General features: G+C 39.5%; 1 protein-coding gene across 3 annotated transcripts in view; it reads left to right on the plus strand.

Moving 5' to 3' along the window:
- Window positions 1–18,410, plus strand: part of COPG2 (COPI coat complex subunit gamma 2) — a 150,433-nt gene that overhangs the window by 23,061 nt on the left and 108,962 nt on the right. The window contains exon 1 of one of the 3 annotated variants that reach the window (XM_036328675.1): window positions 217–451. The exons of the other annotated variants lie outside the window; for them this stretch is intronic. The gene's annotated coding sequence lies outside the window, so the exon portion shown is untranslated. Of the gene's footprint in view, window positions 1–216; window positions 452–18,410 lie in introns of those variants that run through there. 3 annotated transcript variants of the gene reach the window in all.

The raw sequence follows: 18,410 nt of genomic DNA on the forward strand, positions 1-18,410 counted from the left end.
ATATTGGAAAAATTGAAAATAGATTAGTCAACTATTGATTGAGAGTTTTTTGTTTGTTTAATTGCTAATATTCCCTCTGAATCTTATTAGGCTGCCTTAAATTATGGTTTTTTGTTCATTTTAAGTGATTAGTAAATGTGGTAGGTAGAATAATAATGCCCCTCCCCCACTCAAAGATGGCCCCATCCTGATTCCCAAAACCTGTGACTGTGTTACATCACGTGGCAGAAGGGAGTGAAAGTTGCTGATCAGCAGGTAGGGAGAGTATCCTGGATTATCCAGATGGGCCCAATATAAGGCTAAGGGTCCTTAAAAAGGGAAGAGGGAGGCAGGAGGAAGGGTCATAGGGAGATGTGTTGTCGGAAGCCAGGCCAGAGAGATGCAATCTTGCTGGATTTGGAGATGGAGGAAGGGGGCCGTGAGCCAAGGACGTTTGTTTCGGATGGAAAAGGTAAGGAATGGACTCACCCCCACAGCCTCCAGAGAGGAATGCAGCCCTGCTGACTCCTTGATTTTAGCCCAGTGTGACCTATTTTGGACTTCTGACTTACAGAGCTGAAAGATAAAGAAATGAATGTCTTAAGCCTTTAAGTTTGTGGTAATTTGTTACAGCAGCAATAGAAAACCAGTAGAGTGTTGCAATATAGAAGTGTATCAAGTTAGTATGTTGTGTACCTTAAATTTACATAATGTTATATGTCAGTTATATCTCAAAGCTAGAAAAATGAGAAAAGAAAACTAATAGAGATTTTGGTACCCGGAAGTGGAGTGCTGCTTATTAGATAACAAATATCTAAAAATGTAGAAGTGGCTTTGGAATTGAGCAGTGAGCAGCTGCTGGAAATATTTTGAAGAGCATGATAGAAAAAGCCGCTATTGACTTGAACAGATCATTACTAGAAATGTGGATGTCAATGACTCTGCTACAGAGAAGTGACATAGAGTAGTGACTGTCCGAATAAATATGGGCGTTGCCCTGACTGGTGTCTCAGTGGTTAGAGCACTGGCCCGCATCCCCAAGGGCTTTGGGTTTGGTTCTGGCAAGGGCATATACCTGGGTTGCCGGTCCATTCCTTGCCCCAGTGGGGTGCATGTGGGAGGCAACCAGTCGATGTGTCTCTTTCACAGCAATGTTTTTTCTCTCTCTCTTCCCCCTCCCCTTTCCCTCCCTTCCACTCTATCTAAAAGCAATGGAAAAATATCCTTAGGTGAGGATTAAAAAATAATAATAAATAAAATAAAATATGGGCCTTAAAGGTGCTGCTATTGGAAGCTCAGAAGAAAATGGGGAAGATGATACAAACTGGAGGAAAGGGGATCCTTGTTATGTAGTGACAGAAAGTTGGTGGAATTGTGTCCTGTAGTTATGTGGCAAGCAGGACTTCTAATCAATGAATTTAACTGAGATTTCCAAACAGTGTTGAGGTGCAGCCTGGTTTCTTTTGTGACAGTAAATTTGAGAGTAGAGAAATTTAAGAGAGACCTGTTAAACAAGAACCAGGAGTTCTTTACAAAAAAAAAAAAAAAAAAAAATTGTACAGTAAACCCTCAATTTTGTGGACCTTGATTTAACGGACTTTGAATTTAATGGTCAAAATTTCTGGCCCGTGTGTCATAAGTGAAAAGTAACACCCTTTTAATTTTTTGTTGCTATTGTTAATCCTCACCCAAGGATATTTTTTTCATTGATTTTTAGAGAGGGGAAGGGAGGGGAGGAGGAGGGAGGAAGGAAACAGGGAGGGAGTAGGCCGGGATCAAACCTACAACCCAGGTACATGCCCTTGACCTGGAATCGAACCAGAGACCCTTTGTGTGTGGGCTGACACTGTAGCCATGGAGCAACACCAGCCAGGACCACCCTGTTAATTATAAAATGCTATTAACCAAGATTTGCTTATAATTAAGTTAACAGGTTAGTTTGTTATTAATTCACTGTTACATTTTTTAAAATTCACTTATTTTTAACAAATTTTAGCGAATAGGCCATATGCTGGAAAAAACACTGTAGTAATTTCGCTGACAAAAATAAATATTACGTATCTCCCCCTCTAATCTACACATTGAAATCCAAGAGTCGCTGCTCACAATGTTTGGCGAACGATTAGCACATGATCACTGCATCGGGGGCGGTGATTGGTCCTCTTGTTCCCTGGGGTGACTTTCTGCAGCAGTTTTAACACGTGTGAGCCGATGTTCCACGTGCGCTAAGCCACGCCCCAGCCGTGTGCACCTGTTGACTCTTGATGTGAATGCATGTATTTGTTAGACCTACTCAGTATAAAGTTAAAATGACTGTAATATAGCAAACCTTTCTGTGAAATTAAACTTTTCATACATACTTAAATTTTAATTACACAATCATGTCATGTCTATATAAGTGAAAACAGGTAAATGAACTAATTTGTCAATTTTTTAACATATACATTTGGAAAACCTACTTTTTTATATAACCGACTTTCGGCTTTAATGGACACCTCCTTGCCTGAGTCTGTTATACAGTGGGGCCTTGACTATACGAGTGTCCCGACTAACGAGTTTTTTGAGATACCAGCTGCCTTTCGGCTGATTTTTTTGCATTGAGTTGATAGAGTAATTTGAGTTAATGAGCTCGGTCTCGGAACGAATTAAACTGTAAGTCAAGGTCCCACTGTATCGAGGTTTTATACACCTGAAACTAATACAATGTTATATGTCAATTATACCTTTTTACAAAAAGGAACCAGGAGTTCTTAATTTTGGAAATTCTTAGCCTACCAAAATGGCAAAGGATGCTAAAATAAAGATCCAGTAGGAAAACATGCTGTAGAGAAAAAGTCAAAGGGGTTACTCTATAGTCTTTTTGCTAAAACCTCAGAAAGATTGAAAGGTCAGAGTACTCACTTATACAAAACACTCTGAAGAGATCAAGGGTGGGACTCTGATTCCCTCAGCTTCTAAGGAGAAGCCAAAAATAGAGGCGGGAATATCCAGACAGGATCTCTGAGGGGGCCTCTTGTCTAATGGAGGGCGCATATGGTAGTCCCACAGGCTCTTGAGAGTCTTCGAGCAGCAACACTGCCAGTTTGAACTAAAAGGAACAGAGAGAGGACAAAGTGAAAGAAGGCTGTCAGAGCCCCAAATCTGCAAGCAGGAAACATGCTGCCCGCTGTAAACTGGAAGGGTGGCTCTGAGGGCAGAAGCGCAGGCCCATTGGTGGAGCTGGGGAGTGTAGAGAATTCTGCCTAGGACTTGAGCCCCTTTCCAGTTTGCCTGTCTCGATTTCAAATTTGCATGGACCAGTGACTCTTCTTCCTCCATTTCTCTCTTTTTGAACAGGAATGGTTATATCTGTTATCCTATGGCAGTCCCACTCTTGTATTGGGAGCCAAGAACATCTAGTTTTATAGGTTCACAGGTGGAAAGGAATTTTGCCTCAGGACAGATGGATTATATCCAGAGTCTCACCCATACTTCATTTGGTTGATTTTGATGACATAACTGGGACTTCTGAGTGAAATTTAGGTGAGATTTGGACTTTGCATGGATGCTGTTGTCAACCTAAGAAACGTCCAAACTTGTAAGAATTTTTATGAGCTTATTTGAGCCAAACTGATGACAATTGCCGGGAAGCAAAACCTCAATGGATTGAGAAAATGCTCTGGAAAATGGCAGTTTTGCACCTTATCTTATACATTACAGTAAAAGGAGGAGGTATAAGTGGGTTACATGAAATCCACTGGTAATAGATTAGGGAGTTGGGAGAAAGCTTGGGGGTGAGGTGGATGGGCAAACCTCAGGAATTGGATAAAAAGTAAAATAATAGACCCATATTTCTCTTATATAGGTGGGTACAGGGTGGTTAACAATCAACATGATAACAGTAACAATGAGGGGATGCGTGGTCCCTGCTCTGGTGAGGTAGTTGTGCTTTGGAATGGGGGGGTTAGGGGGCAGGGCATTATTTTGTAATTCCAAAGGCATGGTATCAGGTATGTTATCCTAGATGCCAAAAGACAGACAGGCTCAGTTAAGGTGAAGATTGACATTTGTTAGGAAAAAATACTGCCCTAGGACATGACTACCCACCTTGAACTGCTTTTAGTCAGAAAGTTTTAATTTCAGACCATCCTGTGTAGTTACTTTAGGTCTCTGAGTTTGTAAGGCGGCCACGCAGGCCTCCTTTGAGTCTGTCAGGTTTAGTATGTGGCCCCTTTTGGTCCACATGTCCCTCTTTTGATTATAAATCCAAAGGATGCATTGATGACCAACCTTGTGTTTGGATAATGAGGTCACAGGGTGCTAGGAAGGCTTATTCCTAGGAAGTCTCAGAATCAGCATCTGTCTTGCTGAATGATGGACCATTGGGGATGGGGCAAGACAGGAACCTTGGATGGAAGTCAAGGCCAAATTTTCTCAAAAGTGAAAAGTAGATAAATGGGAAGCATTCAGGTCTTAAGGGCCTTTATTAAGGGTTATTTCTGGGTCATTTCTAACCTATAAGCTATCATGATCCAAGTGTTGTTGCCTAATTTTCCTATCTATTTTGCATCTAGTATAGCATTCACTTATAGTTTGAGGACATACCTTACATCTTTCCAGTTTTCATAATCTGACCATGAGATGGATTCCTATTTACTGTGACCCATCTATTTCCATTGGAAGCACTTGTGTGCTGTTGTTGATCTGACTTCCACTAGTTCTGCAATTGGAAGCTGTAACCTTAAGTTGTAATCAGAACCAAGACTGTAGGAACACAATGCTGTAAATTACAATTACCATTTAAAATTTCAGAGGCCAAGAGGACAGTAAGAGTTTCAAGATTTCCTGTGCTTCAGTAGTAGTTATAGAGGGCCATGTTTTTATGCCATTTCAGCTTCTACCTGAATTAATATAGTAGTCTTTGTTGGGTTAAGGGGTAAGTATATTCTCATAATTAGATTCTGGAATTTATATGTAAAATTTCTTCCTTATATTGTTTTTCACTAACTTTCTACAACTGCCCTCTGCTTAGTTTGTCTCTTTTTATTCCTTCAAAAATATCCAGCTTATTAGGACAAACTATTTTAACTTCTCTTAAAAATATACACATCCTTTTCTTTCTCTTTGCAATAGCATTTCTTCTAAATTTCAAAAGAGAAGCTATATAAAAAAGAGTATTATAACACCTTCAGCAATTATTAACAGTTGGGCTATATACACAAGGTTTGAGAAAAGCCTAAAGAACAAATATAATATTATTAATATTAGCAGACAGGTAAATACATTCAAACAAATGAAATTCAACATCAATTTGTAGGTATACCTTGCCTTGTCCATGTCTTGGGATAGCTGTCGATTTTTGATGTTGTCAATTTCTCATCCTGGAGAAATCTTTAAATCTCCACTGTACGAAGAGGCAAGTGTCAGAGACAGGGGCAGGTGTCCATTTGTGGTTGGGCACCTGATAAGGTCCCTTCAAACAATGTTGGAGAGAGTTTTTGATTAATGTCTTTCCAATGGACATGGTTGTAAGTCGTGGTCTTTGAAGTCTTCATCTCCCAGGAGTGCACTGTGGAATGAATGTTACTAATTTATCAGTTTCTATAAGCTGGTTAATGAGCCCTTGATAATACAGAATGTCTTCTTTTAGTAAAGTTGATTCATATGTCCCTTCATCTTGATTCATAGGGCAGCTGGTGGACTATTTCATAAAGAGAAAGACTATGTTTATCAAAAGAAGTAGATTTCAGGTTGAGTATCAGTATAGGGAGAGCTTTTGGCCACGGGAGATTAAAAGTTTCTGAAAATTTATCTAGTTGAGTTTTAATTGTACCATTTGTATGTAGTAGTTATAGAGGGCCATGTTGAGGGAGAATTGAGGGTGATAGGCACAATAAAATATTATAGAATAGGCCACCTGTTACAAATTGATTGCATTATTTGAACAGTATAATGAGTCCCTCCGTCACTGTAACTCAGAGGGAATTCCCCAATTGGGAATTAATTTTTTTTCTAATAATTTACCTACCATTAAGGCTGTGGTTCTCTTGCCAGGGAATGTCTCAACGCATACAAATAATAGCTAACACATATTTCTGTTCTTTAGATGGTGGCATTTGGATAAAATTCAATTACCATACTTAAAATGGATCTAAAGGAAGTGGGAAATGTCCTTGGAACCTGTGGAATGATTTCTCGGGGTTATATTTGGATAAATAGAATATTTGCTGTACAGTTTTTGAGTTACAGTAGCAGTGATATTTTTTACTTTGTGAAATTATTTTTTTCAAGACCCAATGTTTTAGCTTATGTACATATTAAAGTATAGGTAATTAAACCACTATATGTGAGATTGTTTTCTGACTGGGTCCAAGTTGTATCTGTTTGCCTGAGACAAAGGTTCTCCCTTTTAATTGTCATATTCTCTTTTCTTCGGCAACTGTCCATTGGAACTATAAGATTTTTCGTTTTTTAAGTTAATTTAATAGGAAGTAAGGTGAGTCTCAGGTCTGGATAATTTGGCTGTTTAATGCTGCCGATCTAGCTGAAGCATTAGCTAGTAATTTCCTTTTGTTTCCATGATGCCAGCTATTTAGAATAGCTGGAATTTGGATAACTGCTAATGTTTCAATTTCTGTATGACATCTAATAATTTTACAACCTATTTTCCATTCTTTATGGGCTGCCCTGAGGAAATTAAGAAACCTTGGTACTTCAACAATATTCTAAAGTTGTGAGCTACACCAAAGGCATAGCTACTATAGGTGTAAATATTGGCTATTTGATCTTTGGCCAATTGACAAGTTCAAGTTGTAATGATTAATTCAGCTTGCTGGGCAGATTTTTTTTAGGTAGTTATTTCATGTCTAGCTTGGTAACATACCTGTTTATCTTTCAGAGATCCATTTGTAAGCCAGATTAAGTCAGCACTATCAAGGAGTTTCCTATAAACCATTCCTATGAATAAGAAGGTGACCAGTAAGCAAAACACTTTCATGGATGTCTTCATCCTGTAAAGAAAGTAGCATAGTTGCTGGGTTGATTGTAACATCAAGTTCAAGTAAAATAGGTGCAGGTGGCAAGAGTCAGTCGGCTGACAGAATATTGGGTATGATAAGAATTTAGTGGAGTTCAACACAATCCTATATAATAAAAAGCTAATATGCAAATTGACCAAAAAGCAGAATGACCAGTTGCTATGACATGCACTGACCACCAGGGCGTAGATGCTCAACACAGGAGATGCCACCTGATGGTCAGAGTGCTCCCACAGGGGGAACGCCGCTCGGCCAGAAGCCCTGAGCAGGGCTCATGGCTGGCAAGAGCAGCGGTGGTGGCAGGAGCCTCTCCCATCTCTGCTGAGCTAAGGAGCAGGGAGCGGGCCTAAGCTGGCAGTTGGACATTCCCTGAGGGCTCCTGGACTGCAGGAGGGTGCAGGCCAGGCTGAGATACCTCCCCAACCCCGAGTGCATGAATCTCATGCACCGGGCCTCTAGTGAGAAATATAAACAAAAGAGAGCCCACAGTTATCTTTTCTGTTTGCTTAACAACATGTCTATAGAAGAGATGGCTGTTATGCAGGGAGGGAGCCCTTTGGCTACTGAGTCTAATTGCTGACTATCATAGCCTGTAGTTCTATGATAATCTGTATATTTTTAATTTTTTAAAAAAGTATTTGCTTTATTTTTAATGTGTGTGTTTTTAAATTGATTTCAAAGAGATAGAAACACCTAATGATGAGAGAGATAACTGTTCAGCTGCCTTCTGCATGCCCCCTACTGGGGATAGAGCCCGCAACCCAGGCATATGCCCCGATTGGAAATCAAACCGTGATCTTCTGGTTCACTGGTCAACACTCAACCACTGAGCCACACCGACTGGGCCTGTATATTTTTTAGTTAAAACTCCTTTATTTTCATGTATAAAAGGTTGGAAAGTTTATAATTAAGGTGTCCCAGAGTGGAAGCTTTGGATGATTCTTTAGAGATTTTATAGCTTGTTTCCCTTCTGGGTTCCACTGAATTGGGTCAGGTCAATTTGACTTTAATAGACATATAGAGGCTGGGCCATTAATGAAAAATTTGGAACCCAATTGTGACAATATCCAGTCTAACCCAGGAATCCTCTAAGCTTTTTTCTTGGTTTTGGAAGAGGAAAAAATAGAATTCCTCTGAATCTTTCAGGGTTAATTAGTAGCCCATTTTTAGAGATGAGATGGCCAAGGTATTTTACTTGAGGTAAGCAGAATTGAAGCTTATCCTTTGAGACCTTATGTCCTTTTATAGCTGGCTATTGTTATAGACAAATTGTGTCCTTTTTCCAGTCTAGTAATGTCCTAGAGCATACAAGTATTCACATACTAGAGGCCCCATGCAAGAATTTGTGCACAGGTGGGATCCTTCGGCCTGGCCATCGATCGGGGCTGATTGGGGCTGGCCGGCTGGCGGGGGGAGGGACTGTGGGAGGCTGGCTGTGGGAGTGCACTGACCACCAGGGAGCAGCTTCTGCATTGAGCATCTGCCCTCTGGTGGTCAGTGCACATCATAGCTACCAGCTGGTCGTCCGGTCATAACGGTCGCTAGGCTTTTATATATATAGATTGGATTAGAGTGAAATCTTGTAAAATCTCTAGAAAAAAATTTAACATCATTTAAGTAAGCTTTTAGTATCTAAGAGAAATAGTTGGGACTTTGTATATCTCTAAGGCATTACTGTTTAAGTAAACTTGTAATCTTCCCAGGTGAAAGCAAAGACGTAATGACTGTCTTTTTCTGCTGGAATGCTGAAAAAGGCACCACACAAATCTATTACTGAAAGCTATTGGCAGTCCACAGGAATAGCTGATAATAGGTTATTGAATTTGGAACCACAGGATGTTTGGGAATAATTGTTTTATTTATAGCTATGAGATTTTGTACTAATCTCCCTTCTTTGAGTTTCCTTATTGGAAGGAAAGGAAAATTACAGGGGCTCTTGCATGGAATTGTAAGCCCCTTTAAAAAAGTAATCTTGTATGTTGGGCTGACTTCCAGCTTGTGCATAAAGAATATTGGTGATTGGAAAAGGCCTGTAGTTGCATTGGAATGTCCTGTAACAAGCAGTCAGTTCCTCTTGTGAGGGAGGTTTCTTTAAAATCATTTTTTTCCCCAATTGGCTCAGTACCTGATTTATTGACTTCTAAATACATTTCATCCTTCTGGAGAAAGGGTAGTGGGCATCATTGGTTTCAAGAAAATCTTGCCCTCTCAGGTGAATTGAGGCAGATTTGATCAGCAATATATGTATATTCCTCTTACATTCACTAGTTAGAAGGGGACAGGTTCTCCCTTCCTCTCTGAAATCAATAAAAAAAGAAAAAAACAGACATTGGTAATTAGATATCTCTACCATTTGCACAGAAGCTTTACTCTAACGTAGGTGTGGTTAAGAACAGATAAAATAGCCCCAGTATTTGAAGGACCTTAGTAATTTCCCCCCTTTTTTTGGTAGATTTTAATTTTTCTTAAACTATCAGTAAAGAGAAGGGGAAAACATCCTCAGAGCAAATCTGTACTTGTTTTTCTCTCTTTTTAAATTTTCTCTTTATAAATCCTATTTCAGCTTCCTATAGTTCTTTTTAAGGTGGCCTGGCTTTATACAGATTCCTCTATAGTTTCCCAGCAGACTGTATTTATCAATTCTGTTGCCAGAAACCAGTAGGTATATTAATCGGAATAGGTCAGAATAGCCAGGATTACATGTTCTAAACAGTTAAATTAAATTCCTTTACAAACCCATCAGTGTCCTGGAGAAAATCGGGGAACAGTTGCTGGTTCCTCTCTGCCTGAGACCAGATTTTCTGCAAAGGGAGCTGCTAGAATCCCTGGATGATCCTTGTCTGAATTCCTATTCTCATTTTCCCTTAGGTCAGTGGAGAGTGATAGTGCAGGAGATACAGAGGAGATAGAAGGGAAGGAGGAAGGGAGGAGAAGGGTAAGTCAGGACAAGGAAGCTCAGAGAGCAAATATAGTGGAGCTGTGGAAGGTGGAAGAATGAGAAGTTAGCATTTATTAGCTTCAGAAGCCTTCTTTAGTTCAGAGCCAGTCTCTAAAATTTCTTATTTTAAAAATAATTTATCTATGCTCTTCCTAGAAGTTTTCAGTTTCCTAATCAAGATATGTTTTCCATTCATTCAGTTTAATTATAGAGCCAGCATTTTCTAATTTTGCATGCAAAAATTAAGTGCTGAAAGAAAACTTGCATTTTTGGCCATTTTAAGTTGATATCATTTCTAGTTAAATATTCTGATTTCTGTTAAGTATTTGCAAGTAAAGGCTTCCTACGAGGTGTATTAATGGAGTCTGGGGTTTGAGAGTTTCTGGCCTTTTGGTTTTTTGTTTGTTTAATCCTCACATGAGGATATGTTTTTATTTATTTTAGAGAGGTATGAGAGAGAAATATCGGTTGGTTGCCTGAACAACTGGGGATCGAAAACACAACCTGGGTATATGCCCTAACCAGGAATTGAACCCATGATCTTTTGGTGTATGGAATGATGCTCCAACCAACTGAGCCACATTGGCCAAGGCATTATTTTGGGAGCTGTAGAGTCTGAACAAATCTCTAGGGATAGTGAGTAGTGCAAGCATGTCAAACTTGGGGCCCGCAAAGAATATTTTTGCGGCCCAGCCAATATAACAGTATGTAGGAAAAAGTTTTAATAAAAATTTCGTAACTTAATTTTTACAATATCCTGTTATACATAATTATTAATAATGAACTACAACATTTGCTAATAACTGATTACTATAATCGTGTTGCATTCATTTCCTTTACCCACCTTCCGTGCTGGCACACCATTTCTCTCCACTAATACTAGCAGCAAATATTTTAGCAGCCGATTGCCATGTCATTAGTCTTGTACTAACTTGTTTGGTGTGTGCAATAGGAAATATTTCGCTTTTAGAGAACAAGAAAAATAGGTTTATTTGCGTTACGCTTATGAATTTGTGCAGTTATTCAGTGTCTGGTAAATTAGTGTTCAATAAGAAATACTATTTTTTATTAAAATGTTCTATTATTTTATGTTAACGATGACTCATTTATTTCAGCCCTTTGTATTCAGCATGTCTCTATCGAAATAAACCTGCGTTTCTGTGAAAATTGAAGCTTTTGTTTATTTGCGGTCCACAGAAACTTAAACCTTGTTTATTTGGTTCGTGTTAGCCTTTGAGTTTGACATGCTTGGTGTAGTGGGTCTAAGTGTGCTGCTTGTTGGTTGAGTTCCACAGGACTCTCACCTCTTGAGTTACATCAAACCTCTTAGTGCTTTTGTTTCTCCCCCCAGCTGTCTAATACAGCTGTGAGGACTCAGAGTGCTAGGTGACCAACCTGGACAAGCGCAACCCTGGACAAGTCAATTGTTTAATTACAGTTGAGTTGGAATTCCCTATGGGGCTTCTGCATGTCATGGGTAATGCCCCCTGACACCTCTACAAAGATTCTTAGTCAACTAAGAATATCCGAGATTCAGGCTGGAGTGAGTATGTGCCCCTTATCTTCAGAGCAGAACAAGTTCAGGCTCTCATTTGTCAGCAAAAGGTTTTTGTTCAGACTTTCAGAAAGCAATTCCAATGGAAAAACCAAAGTTAAAAATCAGCCACCTATTTTTCCTTCAGTCCTGCCTTTGCCTGGGTCCTCTCAACCCTTAACTTTTTAGTTCCACATTGAGAATTTAAAAGAAAGAAAAATAAAAGGCAGCTCAAGTAAAATCTGGGCCTCTTACTTTAAGACAGGGAGGTCTGGAATTCCAAGCAGAACTCACCCAAGTCCACCCGATGCAAAACTAGGAGCTGGTAGATCACAATGGGCCCGTGCTGGTACCTAGTTGAGCCTAGCTCAGGGGTGGGCAAACTTTTTGACTGGAGGGCCACAATGGGTTCTTAAACTGGACCGGAGGGCCAGAACAAAAGCATGGATGGAGTGTTTTTGTGAACTAATATAAATTCAAAGTAAACATCATTACATAAAAGGGTACGGTCTTTTTTTTTTTTTTTTTTTTTTTTTTTTAGTTTTATTCATTTCAAACGGGCCGGAGTTTGCCCATGGCTGGTCTAGCTGGTCCTGGGTGGGCTTCTTCGGAATCCTACACCAAGTGAATGTCAACATAAGAAAAATCCAAACCTGTAATAATTTTTGTGAGTTTATTTGAGCCAAACTGACAGTTATTGCCAGGGAGAAACACCTCAACAGATTGAGAAAATACTCCAGAAAATGGCAGTTTTGCACCTTATTTTATACATAACAATCATAAAAGGAGGCGTGAGTGGGTTACATGGAATCCATTGGTGATAGATTAGGGAGGTGGAAGAAAGGAAAGTGGTGGAGGAGGTACCTCTGGAATTGGATAAAATGTAAAATGAGAGACATTTCTTTTCCATAGATGGGTACAGGATAGTCAGCAATCAACAACTCCATAACGGTAACAATGAGGGGATGTGTGGTCTCTGCCCTGGTATGGTGGTTGTGCTTTGAGGAATACGGAGGGGGAAGGAAATCACTTTGTAATTCCAAAGGCATGTTATCCTAGATGCAAAAAGAGACAGGCTCAGTTAAGGTGAATACTGCCCTAGCCGGTGTTTTGCTCAGTAGTTAAGAGCATCAGCCCCAGGACTGAAGGGTGGTGGGATCAGTTCTGATCAAGGGTACATTCCTTGGTTGCAGGCTGGATCCTGAGCTGGGTTGGAGTTTATGTGAGAGGCAGTCAATCGATGTGTTCCCTCACAACGATGTTTCTCTCTGTCTTTCCCCTTCCCTTCCACTCTAAAAAAAAAAAAAAAAGTGAAGATTGATCTTTGTTAGGGTAAAATACTGCCCTAGGACATGACTACCCAGCATGAATTGCTTTTAGTTAGAAAGTTTTAATTTCAGACCATCCTATGTAGTTACTTTAGATCTTTGTAAGGCTACCACTGAAGTCTCCCCTGAGCTTGTCAGGTTTAGTATGTGACCCCTTTTCATCCACACTGTAATATGTTGAGATTTGGGAGATTCTGGGGATGGGGTGAATATGTATGTATGGGTCAATTTTGCCTATGAGAGGGATGTAGCCCTACTGACACAATGATTTTATTTTGGCCCTGTGAGACCTATGTTGGACTTCTAGCCCATAGAACTATAAAATAAAGCATTTTTGTTGTTTTTAGACACTGATCGTAGTCATTTGTTACAGCAGATGTAGAAAACTAATATAGTCGATGGCCATTAATTGCGTTAGTTTGGTAAGAAACCAAGGAAATTAAGAAAGCCTGAAGGCATGCCCTTCACAACTGAATATATATGGATGGCCAATAAGCACATGGAAATGTACTTAATATAAATAATTACGAGAGAAATGCAAATTAAAACCTCAGTGAGATATTATTCTATACCCACTAAAATGATTAAAATAACAAAGCCTGGCAATACCAAAATCAAAAAGCCTGCTTCATTATCAGGTATATGGAACAGTTGAAACGCTCATACGTTGTAGATGGGAATGTAGTGTTGACGTAAGAACATTCAAACTGTGTAGAGAATTTTTGTAAGTTTATTTAAGCCAAACTGATGACATCAGCGGGGGGGGGGGGGGGGGGGCGTGATTGTAAACACTCCAGAGCCGTAATTTTCAATCTTTTCCATCTCATGGCACACATAAACGACTAAAATTCTGTGCCACACCAAAAAATATACTTTTGTCCACCTGACAATAAAAATAGATGTAATTTAAAGAAAAAGGGTATAATTTTGATTCATTGACACTGGACGGCTATTGTGTTGGCTGTTGTCATTTTTTTGAGGATCTAAGGGCAAAGAGGTCAGTGCCCCTGACTAAATGATCAAGTATTGCATGTTTTAAAAATTCTTGTGCCATACCAGTTGAAAAATCACTGCTGCAGAGAATAACAGTCTTGCAGTTTCTTTTATGCATTTGGAATTAAGGTGGGAAGGTAAGGAAGATTACATCAGGACCGTATAAGGTCCCTGAAATCATTTGGTCTGGCCCTGCCAAGGCAACCACAAGTGGGACTCGAAATTCAATAAATCTAGGAGCTTTTTTCATAGCAACATAAATTTATATTAAGTGAATTATATTAAGCCAATGATGTTATAAATACCCAAATGGTCCTTGGCAGAAAAAAGGTTCCCCACCGCTAGAGTACAGGAAGGTGGGAGAAAGCAAGGTGGAGATTAGATTACAGGACAGTTTTTAAGATTATGTGCTCTCTTGAGGATGGTTAGGCTTATTTTAAAGATGTGTTAACCTAGATGCACAATGGCCAGGCTTGCTTAAAGCAAAGATAACCCCCCCCCACCCCCCCAGAGAGAGGAAGGGAGAGGGAGAGAAAAACATCAATGATGAGAGAAAAATCATCGATCAGCTGCCCCCTGCATGTCCTCCACTGGAGATCTAGCCTGACACCTGGGCATGTGCCCTGTCTGGGAATCAAACCATGATCTCCTGGTTCATGAGTCAATGCTCAACCACTGAGCCACAGGCAAGAAAAACCTTTTATTAGAAAGTTACATGCCTGGAGCATGACTACTCACCATGACCTGCCCAGTTAGGAATTTACAATCAGATAATCCTATGAGGTTAATTTTCATAGAACCTCCTCCTTTTTTGTCCACAGTAGAATGGTCCAATTGTCTTAGAAAAACTTTACCCATTTCTTAAAGTTAAACATACACTTGCTCTGTGACCAGCAATCCCATTGCTAGATTTTACACAATAAAAATAAAAATATATGGTCACAGAAAAGACTATAAGCAGATTATTTAGCATCTTTATTTGAGATTGCCTTAAACGGGAAACAACCCAAAAGTTCATCAACAGGTTAATGGGTAAACAAATTGTGGTATATTAATACAGCGGACTACTCCTTGGCAATAAAAAGGAACAAATTGCTTATTTGGGCAACAACACGAATACATTTCTAAACATTATGTTGGAACAAAAGAAAACCGGTGATTCTATTTATGTGATTCGAAGACCAGCCAAAACTCAGCGGTGGTGATAGAAGCCAGAAGTCTAGTGCGTCGGGGGGAATTGACTGGAAGTAGGCCTGAGAGAGTTTTCTGAGACGCTGGGATTGCTCAGTGTTTGGAGTGGAGGTTACAGGAGTGATCCCGATTGCTAAAAACATCTGAGCACTTCAGCTGTGCATTTTTAATTATGTATAAAGTCTAACATTTAAAGACAAACTAACACATGAGCTTTGGTTAAAGATGGTCATCTGTATTGACAGTGTGGTTCATCCCACTTTACCCCACTCTGATGAGACAACCCAGGAAAGATGTACCTGAAGATTGCTTAGAATTCCGGAATTGAGTCCTGAGGAAGGATCTCACTCACATTAGGGAGTAGCAGTGGCCCGTGGGCTGGGGCTTGGGTATCAGTATGTGATAGGTTCCATCCCTTGTCTCAGAAAATCGAATGACCAGTTCATAAACCATAATTTAGGAGGAAATATATTGGTTGTAGAAACTGTTGTCTGGCAGGCAGTTTTGAAATCAATTGCTGGGATACTGTGAGGATTTGGGTAGGGGGAGGGCAATATTCTGAGGTTCCTGAGGGAATAAGAAGCTAAGTTCATCCACTTACTTGGAAAGAGATATTCCAGCCTGAAACAGCTTTTCTACTTGAATGATGGCCAGCTTTCTGGGCTTCCCTTAGCGCAGTCAAGTTAAGACATAAAATTAACCATCACAGTGGGTTTAATGGGTGTTGAGAACCTTTCTGTATGCTGCTTCCCTTCCCTCTCGTGCCCAGTTGACAAGGAGACTGCCCTGATTTATTTGGGTTAATAATACCTATTCTCTTTTAAAATGAAATTGTGGAAGATTTTTGAGAAATGATGATGAATATGATGCCAAGTCTTAAAACTTCCTTCTCAAAGCCTAATAAAATGAGTAACTATGAATAAAAGGGAAAGCTGGGGGCCTTATAATTCTAGCTGAGATGGAGTAAGGACACTGCAGGCTTACTCTCCCTTGATTACAACAAATCGTCTGGATCAAAGTACAAAAAGCAGATACCTAAGGCCCCTGAAAAGTGTATACAGTAATAGCAGGTGAATTTGGGGAGAGAAAACAGTAATTAATGAATAACCAATATGGTAACAGTGAGTTTCATGGTTATTTTTCCTCTTCATACTCTGGGTTTGACCCAAGGGCAGGCTAAACAGGGGAACTGTCTATTGACAGGGTCAACAAAGAGACAGAAGCCCATCTCTGTGGCCTGAGCACCAGCTTAAAGAAAGGCCCCTATAAGCTGAAGAGCATGGGGGAGAATCCTTGTTTGTTTTAGTTTCTGTTTACTTTCGGGTCCTGCCCTGAGGCCAGCCCCAATTGTGAAACAACTTTACTGTGGTCTGAGCAGTGTTGCAGACACCTAAAAACTGTGAGATAAAATCTGTCCCTAAGGAAAGGGAACCTTTGTGTGAAGAGGGGGGGGAAATTTTTTGGTCTTCTACTTCTATATCTTGAGGACCTGCTTGCACAGAATTGTTCAGATGCACAGGGAGCTAAAACTGAGAGAATCCCATATTCCTGACTAGAAGAACTGTGAAAAGGAGCCCTTGAGAGACGAGTGTGGGAGCAATGACGTGCACGAGAGATCAGGCAGAGCTTGTTGTCTGAAGCTAACTGGGTGGTTTGCTTGCTGAAACAAAAGGCAACATTCCTCAGAGACTTAACAGGACCCAGTCTCCTGACAATATTAAAAATGTCCAGCTATAATCCAGTATTAGTCAACCAGGAAAGACTGACCAATTCTCAAGAGAAAAGGTAATCAAGTAGATGCCAACCCCCAAATTACCTAGATTTGGGGGTAAAAACTTGAAAGCAGCTAGTGCAGGCATGCTCCATAAAGGTGAACACTGTTGAGATGAATAGAAAGTAATTCTTAGCATAGTTATATGTAAAAAGAACTAAATGAAAATTTTAGAAATGACAAAGTAGGATATGTGAAATAAAATTCATTGGCTGGCCTCAATAACAGAATGGCTTTGTCAGAGGAAAGGGCCCGTGAGCTTGAAGATAATTCCGTGAATTAGTTCCAACTGAGAACAAAGAGGAAAAAGTAAAATAAGCCTCCTGTTTGCTTTTTGTTTTTTAAACATATTTTATTGATTTCAGAGAGAAAGGAAGAGGGAGAGAGAGAGAGAGAAACATCAGTGATGAGAGAGAATCATTGATTGGCTGCCTCCTGCACGCCCCTCACTGGGGATGGAGCCTGCAACCCAGGTACATGCCCTTTACCAGGATTGAACCTGGGACCCTTCAGTCCACAGGCCAACACTCTATCCACTGAGTCAAACCAGCTAGGACAGCCTCCTATTTTTAAAAGCTCTTTTGCTGGGCATAGCATTCTGGATTGACAGGTTTGTCTGCTTTCTTTCACTCCTGTAAAGTTGTATTGATTGTTCTAGGGATCATTCTAGTATCATTTCCCTTCAGTCTGAAATACTTAATTTAATATTTCCTTAGAAATATTTCATTTAATTGTGACGAATACTCTTCGTTTACCTTCATCTGAGGAAGTCTTTATTTCACTTTCACTCCTAAAAAATATTTTTAGTAGCTATGGAATTCTGGGTTGTCAGTTTCTTTTGTTTTAGCATTAAAAAGTTGGTGTCCCATTCATTGTCTTCTGACATCTGTGTTTCCTGATGAAAAATCTACAGTATTTTCAGATAAGTTCCCCTATTTGTAATGTGTCATTTTTTCCTACTGCGTTCAAGAGTTTTCCTTTATTTTTGGTTTTCAGCAGTTTTGTTAGGTACTTGGGTGTGGAATTCTTTGAGTTTGTTTTGTATATGATTCACTAAGTTGCTTGAAACTAGAAAGTTATGTCTTTCTCCAAATTTAGAAGTTTTCAAACATTATTTATTCAAAAAGTTTATTTTTGGCACCAATCTCCTTTCTCCTCTTCTTCAGGTATTCCAATGACATTGATGTATTCCCATAGGACATAAAATTAACATACAAAAATCAGTAGCCTTCATGTAAACAAGCAACACACAGAACCTCACTACAACAACACATAAGATTAAACACTTAGGAATAATTTTGACAATAAATGCACAAAACTTATATGAAGTAAAAAAAATTTAAGCCCTGAAAGACTCAAAGTATATTTGAACAAATGTAAAGATACCTGCTGTTTTTGAATAGGTCAACATTATAAAGATTTTAATCCTCCCTAAATTAATTTGTAAATTCAGTGTAATCCCAGTAAAAAAAAAAAAAAAGGCCTCTATTATGGATTTAGAAAATTTGATACTAAAATTCATGTGGAAAAGCAAGCAGGTTGGAGATAACTGGAAAAGGAAAACCATGGGGGAGGGATTACTTCTCCCAGCCTGTAAACATTAAGGCCTGTAAAGTTAAAACTGTGGTGGTACTGACACATGAATAGACAAATACACCAA

This window comes from Myotis myotis, unplaced genomic scaffold (assembly GCF_014108235.1).
Source record: "Myotis myotis isolate mMyoMyo1 unplaced genomic scaffold, mMyoMyo1.p scaffold_m19_p_11, whole genome shotgun sequence".
NCBI lineage: Eukaryota > Metazoa > Chordata > Mammalia > Chiroptera > Vespertilionidae > Myotis > Myotis myotis.